Source organism: Myotis lucifugus, unplaced genomic scaffold (assembly GCF_000147115.1).
Source record: "Myotis lucifugus unplaced genomic scaffold, Myoluc2.0 scaffold_892, whole genome shotgun sequence".
Classification (NCBI taxonomy): domain Eukaryota; kingdom Metazoa; phylum Chordata; class Mammalia; order Chiroptera; family Vespertilionidae; genus Myotis; species Myotis lucifugus.
This window is the reverse complement of record NW_005871940.1, coordinates 108,171-117,852: the sequence shown is the minus strand read 5'-3', so window position 1 is coordinate 117,852 and position 9,682 is coordinate 108,171. Positions and strand designations below refer to the sequence as shown.

Here is a 9,682-nt window from a genome sequence, read left to right as displayed (position 1 = left end):
GCCTTTGAGGCATTAACATAGAAAAAGTAATTCATCATTTAAGTTCATGTCTACCATTTACTTTAAAATCTTCAGATCTATATTTTTACATTTTTCATTTTGTGTTAATTCAAAAATTCATTCTTTTCATTTCTATCTTCTTTATTTTTATTATTATTTATTTAATTTTATTGGGGTGACATTAGTCAACAGGAACGTATAGGTTTCATGTGTGGATTACTAAGTTACAAAATCTGTATATAGGACCATGTGCCCACCACCCAAAGTCAAATCTTCTCCTGTCACCTCATATTAGGACCCCTTTCTTCCCCCACACCCCTCCCTCTGGCAACCACCACACTGCTGTTTGTGTTCATAAGTTTCAGTTTTATATTCAACATATGAGTTAAATCATATAATTCTTAGCTTTCTCTGTTTGACTTATTTCACTTAGCATAATGTTCTCCAGGCCCATCCATGTTGTTGTAAATGACGCTATTTCCTCCTTTCTTATGGCCGTGTAGTACTCCATTGTGTATATATACCACATCTTCTTTATTCAGTCTTCTATTGTAGGGCACTTTGGCTGTTTCCAACTCTTGGCCACCGTGAATAATGCTGCAATGAACAAAGGGGTGTATATATCTTTGCGTATAAATGATTTCGAGTTTTTCGGGTGTATACCCAGGAGTGGGATTATTAGGTCATATGGTAGCTCTATTTTTAATTTTTTGAGGAATCGCCAGACTGCTTTCCATAGTGGTTATACCAATCTACATTCCCACCGGCAGTGAATGAGGGTTCCCTTCACACTTCAGAGCTACGATAATCAAAACTGCATAGTATTGGCAGAGAAACAGATACACAGATCAATGGAACAGAATAGAGAGCGCAGCTATAAAACAACACATGTACGGACAGATAATTTTCGACAAAGGAGCCAGAAATGCACTTTGGAGTAAAGATATTCTTTTCAATAAATGGTGCTGGGAAAACTGGAAAGCCCCATGCAAACGAATGCAACTGGATTGCAGTTTGTCTCCTCTATCTTCTTTAAATTTCTCTTATGTTTACGTTCAACATAAAATATGTGCTTATAAATGAATCTGTGTTTTTGTTCATATAAGTGGGTGAGTTTGTTTGAAATAAAAATGTATATGGATAAGCACACATATACATACACATTTTTCCTTGGAACATTTTATTTGGGCTCAATGAAAAATGGCCATGTACCTCATTTATTGCTTGCACCATTCGTCTGAAGTTATGTTTACTATTCCCAATGCAAATGGTGCAAGCAATAAGTGAGATATTTGGCCATATTTCATTGGAAATTTAGGCTCAGGTATACTAAATGTTTAACAATTACTATAAGAAGCCACTAAAATTTATTGTGTACTTTCTTGACATGTACAAATGGAAATATGAGCCCTAGCCAGTTTGGCTCAGTGGATAGAGCATCAGCTCAAGGACTGAAGGATCCTGGGTTCGATTCCAGTCTAAGGCACATATCTCGTTTGCAGGCTCGTTGCCTGGCCCTGGTCTGGGTGCAAGAAGGAGGCAATCAATCAATGTGTCTCTCTCACGTGGATGTTTCTCTCTCTGTCTCTCAACTTCCGTTCCACTCTCTCTAAAAATCAAAGGAAACATATTCTCATTTAAAGATGTATATATATATATTAGAGGCCCGATGCATGAAGATTCATGCAAGAATGGGCCTTCCTTCCCCTGGCTGTGGGCACTGCCTTTGCTCTGGTTGGAGCCGCCTTTCCCCCTTTGCTCTGGCCCTGAGCCGTCTTTCCACCTTCCCATGCTGCCCAGAGGCCCAGAGCCTCTGGGGCAGTGCAGAATGCCTGCATTATCGCCATGGCAACGACGCAAGCTTCCTGCCTTGCCCCTGGCCGCTTGGTGTCTGCGTATGCAAATTAACCCACCATCTTTTGTTGGATTAATTTGCATACTCACTCCTGATTGGCTGGTGAGCATCGTGAAGGTACTGTCAATTTGCATCTTTCTCTTTTATTAGTGTATATATATAAAGGAAACATGAGGTATGGACTGCAAATATTGTAGACCTTTAGTCATCAAATTGTGACTTTTAATCATGTATCATTTACATTATGTAATTATACTTCAAAAAAACCTAGAAGGAAAAAAGCCAGGATCTAGAGCTCAGTAGCTGGAGTTATCTCTTCTACCTGGGAAAAAAGCTAAGTTTCATGGATATAGGAACAGTAGAAGTAAAATAAAGCATTTCACACTCAGTATACTTTCTTTTCTTTAAGATAGATGATAAAACTAAATATAGGAACAGGGTAAACTGATGATATACTGCTTCAAGGGAGAAGATCACCATGGCCACATACATCATGAATGAGACGTAAAAAACACATGTAGAAACTCACAACTGAGTATAGACTCAGAAAGAGACCTGAAGAGTTCAGAAAATCTCCCCACCACACAATCACACATGGTAATAATGGTATTATCCTATATAATAAAAGCCTAATATACAAAGTGTCTGACCTTTCAACCTCCTACCAGTCCCTATGACGTGCACTGACCACTGGGGGGCAGACGCTCTGACCGGTAGGTTAGCTTGCTACTGGGGTCTGGCCAATTGGGTCTGGGTGAGATGGGCCTGACACACCCTGGAGCCCTCCTATGGTCCCTCCCCGGCCCCAATCATGCACTGGTGGGGTCCCTCGGCCTAGCCTGCACCCTCTCACAATCTGGGATACCTCGGGGGATGTCAGAGAGCTGGTTTCAGCCCAATCGCCGCAGACCAGGCTGCGGGACCCCACCAGTTGATGAATCTATGCACCGGGACTCTAGTATTAAATAATTTGCTTGTAGGATGGCTTGTCATGCAGCAATAGCTTACTGATACAATAATCAAGGTAAATTAAGTGAGGACAGTAGTTATCTGTTGTTGATTATTGTCTGCACTAGTTCTTTTTTTTCTGAATTATAAACTGTTTTAATTAACTGATAAATATTGAACTTTGTAGCCTATAAACAAATAATACATCTCCTTTTTAAGCACCCATGGAACATTGACAAAAGTCAGTTATCTTCTTAGCCACACATTTCAAAACATCAGAAAAAAAAATTAAAATATATTCTCTAACTACAAGGCCATAAAACTCAACTAAAAAGAACTTTTTGGGAAAATTTTTAAAGTAATCTCCTCAATTGCAACTTGGTCAAAAGAGAATTATTCAAACTACTATTTAAATGATTACAATGATCCCAGACGGTGTGGCTCAGTAGTGGAGCATTAACCCATGAACCTGAAGGTTGTGCTTCGATTGGCTTGAGTCCAGGTCAGAGCACATGCCTGGGCCTCCAACTTGATCCCCAGTAGGGGGCATGCAGGAGGCAGCCCATCAATGATTCTCTCTCATCATTGATGTTTCTATGTTCCTCTCCCTTCCTCTTTGAAATCAATACAAATATATTTAGAAAAAAAGAAGATTACAATGACAGCTCTATATGTCAAAAATCAGGGTGTGACCAATGTTGTAATCAATTGAAAAATATCCTTAAAGTTTTTCATTTAAAAAAAATAAAGCATGAAATTAAATTGAATTCATTAAAAGAACAAAACAAATTTCAGGAGAGCAGATTAAGTTTATAACAAAGACAAAGACAGGAATTAATGATTTAAAAACAGAATTTATAAATCCAAACTATACTGATATTTAATAAATATAATCAAGAAAAAAAGTTAGGAAACACAAACAAAATTAGAAATTTTAAGGAAGAATAACACTTTTTTTTTCTTAAAATGTGTGTTTTATTGATTTTAGAAAGAGAAAGGAAGGGAGAGGGAGAGATGGAAACTTTGATCAGCTGCCTCCTACACTGGGGATAGAGCCAGAAACCCAGGCATATGCCCTGGTGGGGAATCAAACCTCTCAGTGCATGGGACAATACCCAGCCAATTGAGCCACAGCAGCTAGAGCACTTAACATTTTAATATTATTTATTTATATTCTTATTCTTATTTCTTAGAAGACAGCATTCATTGTTACTATGTTAGTTTATTTCAGATAAATGTATTGAAAAACTCTCATTGGGGGTTCATGTCCCTGTAACCAGAAGAGGTGGAAAGAATAAATATGTGTAGGAAAACTGGTGACCCTGTTTTATACAACCAAACAAGAATGCAATTTCACTCCTGAGTCATTCTTTGATCGTAAAGGATGAATAGAATCCTGAGCATCATAGAGATATATAATGGATGAAACTGACAATGATCATTCACCATTCCTTCCATCGTTATGAACAACTTAGAAGGAGGGAATCTATGTTCTTATAGTAATCAAAGAGTCACAGTATAGGAAGCACTGAAAAATATCAAGGAGACACATTAAGATAATTCAATAAAACATAGGGGAATATTTAATCATATGCATAAACCCCCTTAAAAATGGGCACCATTCCTCCATACTCCAATGAATAGATGCATAAGATGAAGAATAAATATTTTACATATAAATACAATGTGTGATATAAAAATTTACCTCATCAGATTGAATTAACCTGTGACTTTAAGGTTGTATTAGGTCAAACTATTTATCAAAATTTATCTTTCAATGAAGAGTACTCTTGGAGTCTTGGATTTAATAATCATTTTGCAAGCGGCTAAGTTAGGAAAATGAACATTGAGCTGAAAGAGAACAGGATCCTAATGAGGAGAATAAAACCCAGTGACCACTCAGTGGTTCTCAACCTTCTGGCCCTTTAAATACAGTTCCTCATGTTGTGACCCAACCATAAAATTATTTTCATTGCTACTTCATAATTGTAATGTTGCTACTGTTATGAATCATAATGCAAATATCTGATATGCAGGGTGGTCTTAGGCGACCCCTATGAAAGGGTCATTCGACTGCCAAAGGGGTCGCGACCCACAGGTTGAGAACCGCTGTCACTGGTAGGTCAGAGTCTACATTATCAGGAACAGCAGTTGAGATAGTGATATACAAAAGAATGTCAGTCATAAAAGTGAATAGCAGAGGTCTCAGAATTGCCTCTCTTATAAAACTGTATAAATTGCCTTGGTCATTACCGGTAAATGTAGTTTTTCCATAGGAGTAGTGCAATTCAGTATGACTCTTTTAGTAAAAAAAAAAAAAATTTTACATTATATATGTCATTTGAGAAAAATTATTCTAAAAATATCCATATTGTCTCATTAGGTAAATATAATTTTCCAAATATATCTGATCCATGATGGAAATAAATTTAGGAAAGTAGAAAAACAACAAAGAGAAAAGCTGTTGAATATCCAAAAGAGCAGAGAACTTAATTGAGTTACAAATGTTGAATAGAGAAGATGAGATCAAAGAAACAAAAAGTCCAGGAAATAAATGGAAAGAGCAAGTTCTACTTCCATAGTCTGAAGATCATCATGATGTGTGACTCTGAGCCTTTGACCTCTGCCATCATGGGCACATCTTCAGACTTAGGACAATTGTCCTGCTTGTAGTTTTCTTCCCAAAGATTGCTTTCAGAGCCTTTTTGATGTCCTTGTTCTTGAGACTGTAAAAAACCCCTGAAAATACATCCTGCATATCAGATATTTACATTATGATTCATAACAGTAGCAAAATTAGTTATGAAGTAGCAACAAAAATAATTTTATGGTTGGGGGTTACCACAACATGAGGAACTGTATTAAAGGGTCACGGCATTAGGAAGGTTGAGAACCACTGCTAGATGAAGGTTACAGCGTGGGTGTGACCATGATGTACACACTGAGGCAATTGCACTTGACTGTGAGATGTGGGTAGGCTGAGGTACATACCTAGCATCATACAATAAAATAAGGAGACAACCAAGGGATGAGATGCACAGGTAGAAAATGCGTTATACTTCCTCCAAGCTGATGACATTCCACGTATTCAGGACACTATCTTAGAATATAAGTAAATAATCCTGGCGAAAGGACCACCAACAAGCAAAACAGCTGCAAAATACATCACCATGTTATTTAAAATGTGTCAGAATAGGCAGGTTGGATCGTCTGATTGGGTTCATAGAAAAAATGGGGGATTTCCAAGTCCATGCAGAAGGACAGTCATAATTCTTAAACATTGTAGCAAGGAATTCAGGATGCTCATGATTCAAGACATCAGAACAAGCAGTCCACAGAACTTGGGGTTCAGGATGACCATGCAGTATAGGGGGTCAGATTATTACAAACCAGTCATAGGCCTTCACAGTTAGAGGAAAACATCCAACCCAGCAAAAAATATAAAAATATACATGTGGATGATGCAGCCTGCATAGGTGATGACTTTGCTCTGGGTCTGGATGTTCCATGGCATCTTTGGGATGGTGGTGGAGGTGAAACAGATGTCTACCAAGGACAGGTTGGAGAGGAAGAAGTATATGGGTGTGTGGAGGTGGGAGTCTGAGCTGATGGCCAGGATGATGAGCAGATTTCCGAACACAGTGATCAGGTACATGTAGAGGAAAAGCCCAAATATGAGGGACTGTCGTTCCAGTGCCTGTGAAAGTCCCAGAAGAAGGAATTCTGAAATGTATGTAAGATTCATTAGTTCATGTGGTGGGGGTGAATACCAGGAAAGATGAAAATAACATGACTAATTTTCACACAAATTTACATTATTCACATGCTTGAAATGCTACAATTCATATTTTGCAGTCCAGATGTTAATTTTAATATTTTTGTATGGATATGGTTTCCTGTAGGGGATATCCAGTGCCACCCCTGATATGGGATGTTTGTCCCAATCACCTCTGTCTCTGTGAGTTCATGTATTCTAGTTTTAATGAGAATTTTTTCATATTTCTCAGGAATGTAAATTGAGTGTTGACCATGTTTAGGCACTGTCCAGGTTGTGAGAATAGGGTGCTGAAGAACAGAAGTCTCTACAATCCAATGAGGGGAAAGAATGCAGAAGCAAATAATAAAATAATAAATTACTCTAGGTGGTGGCAGTGGTATGAAGAAAATGAAAGGACATCTAAAGGACAGAGTGAATAAGAGTTCCATTTTTCATGGGTGTGCGGGTAGATCTGCAAGCAAGGTGACATTTAAACAGAGACCTCAAAAGTGAGCAGGATAAAAATCTGAGCTGTCCTAAATTAAATAGCACTGGGGCCAGAGAGTGAGAGAAAAAGATAATAGTAATCAACCAGCTAAAAGCTGTGGGCCCACTTTCAACAGACTGCGCACACTCACAAGACTGAATGGCCTCCTAGATGATGAAACTTTCAATCAACTTCAAAGCGACCACTAGATGCCCCTGCATCCTGCTCGTGCATGAGCTTTCAGGACTGCTGCCTGTAACCAATCAAAAGGAGTAAATACTGTATTCTTCTTTGTGTACCTATCCTAGAACTGCCCCACTTTACCTTCTACTGCAGCCCCTATCGCTATCAGTAGCCAATGAAAATTTTTTCAAAAGAACATACCTTTTTCTTCACCAAAACATGAAGTATAATGAGCTGTCAACTCCAGGACAGTGGACATGTCTTTTCTGCATCGCTCTGAGGCTGCTGGTTTAGATTTCATGCCACAGGACCTGGTCCTTTCCTGGCTGGCATTTGGCCCAATAAACCCTATTTTGCTTTTAAAGAAAAGGTTTTGGCCCTGAAAACTTTTTCTTTAACACAGGAAAGGAAGGGAGACACAAGGCTCTGTGGGAATGTCTGCGCCCTGCAGGAGGACTGGCCAGCGCAAAGGTCCTGAGGAAGTTTCTTGTTTCAAATGTACAAAAAAAGTGAAGCCTGTTTGCAAGGTCGATAAAATGAGGGAGAGTGATGAAAAGTGGTGGCAGACACATTGAGGACTGAGTGGCCTCTCTTCTACGGCTGACACCTCAGGCACAGGGACTTCCTCATACATACTACCACTTAAGCTCTATTACTCTTATTGCAAAGGTGTCCTGTGAATGGAAATAGTTTCCTTCCTTACTACCTGCTCTTGATTGAGTTCTGGCCTCATATTGTAAGAGCCACCTTGGAATGTTTGAGTTCAGGCACTCCTGGTCTTAGAACTGCTCACATCCATAAATCACACACACACACACACACACACACACACACACACACCAGTTATTCCCATGTCTGGCTCACCCCAGCCATACTAATGATGCTAGGAATGGATACAACACAAGTTGGTCAGATCAGTGATCTGTCTCCTATCCAATATAGAAATACTTCCACAAATTACAAATAGTAAGCCTTCCATAGACAAATAGACTTGGGGTTTCATACTGCGATGGCCATTTTCTGCCCTGTATTTAATCACACATTTTCAAAAATTTGTTCAATATATGGAGAGGAGAGAGAAATCTGGGGACAAAGAATGAAATAAAGGAGGAATAGAGATTTAACAAGCTCAGGTGAGAGACTGTGAGGAAGAAAACTCTTCTTGGATCTGGCAGCATTTAAACCCTTCACACATTCCATTGATGCCAGCAAAAATAAGCTTGTCCAAAAGACAGAAGTGCCTTCCTTATTGTACATCTTCATAAAGAGTAAAGGGATATGCCAACACTTCAAACACATAAAGCGTAACAAAAGTCAGATATTTTTAGTATTAAGAAGTAAAAGATTTGTTTTCTGTACCTATTCCATGGTCATTTGACCAATTTGCTTTCATGCGTTCCATTGGGAATGAGGTCAGCCCCCTTCTCTCTTTTCTTACGTGGCTCCTTTTGTATTATTTTAGGCTTTGGTTTTCATCTTTTCTTTGACACACCAGGGGGACACACTCTGGTCATAGTTCAGGTCTTCATCCAACATGCAAAGCCACCCCAGACCATGCCTTATAAATCCTGCCCACACCATGACAGTTCTCTCTTTATATTGAATAGCTTTCTTCATGATTCTTTCTGAGGACATTATTTTAAACACACATTTACTTCATTGTTCCTGTCCTCACTACTATACTGAATGATCCAACAGAGCAGGGACTTCACCTGCTTTGTTTACTTTTGGATTTTTCACAAAGGTTTGTGAATAGATGCGCACATACATATGTAACCGGACATCAATGAGTCCGTGCTGCCTGTCACTACTTGAGCCAATGAAGCAGAGACAGGGTTGAATCATATCTGAGCATTTATTCCAATACTGCCAGCAATATAGAAGAGCATCAGGTGATCCACAAGAATCTGCTCTGCAGCCCACCATAAGCCAGCTGCTTATATTGGGTAAAAGAACAAAGATAACATGGGGAAATAGCCATAGGGTATGCAAAATGGACTGTTAACAGGTAAGCAGAGGCCTGGGGATCATCAAAGGGCTTAGTGATATGCAACCACTGGAGTCTTCAAAGGGCTAGTCAGTGGCTCTGGTTTCTGGAACAAAGTTGTCAATCTTTCCATGATCATAGGCAGCTCCAACTGGGGAGGAGGGGCTGCATTTCCAGGTGAGCTCCCAGGCCTCATGTGTGTAAGGGCCAGCCAGGTTAGAATGTGCCTTCATTAATCAGAATAAAGCAATCATGATTAAGAGAGTATGATTAATATTTCTTATAATTATAGCTGGTTCCCCAACATTCTATTTCCGCTCCTATCACATAGAAACAAAACTAAAAATGTGAAAAGTGATAAAAGGAAAAAATGAATGGTTAATGAAACCAGGTTAAAATGAGATGTTTCAAAACAACTATAGCAAGCAAAATTGAATGGAGAATTAAACACTAACTGAAATATGA

The 9,682-nt window shown here is 39.0% G+C and overlaps 1 pseudogene; it reads right to left on the bottom strand.

Moving 5' to 3' along the window:
- Positions 1-5,702: 5,702 nt before the first annotated feature.
- Positions 5,703-6,389, bottom strand: LOC102433131 (annotated as a pseudogene).
- Positions 6,390-9,682: the final 3,293 nt, after the last annotated feature.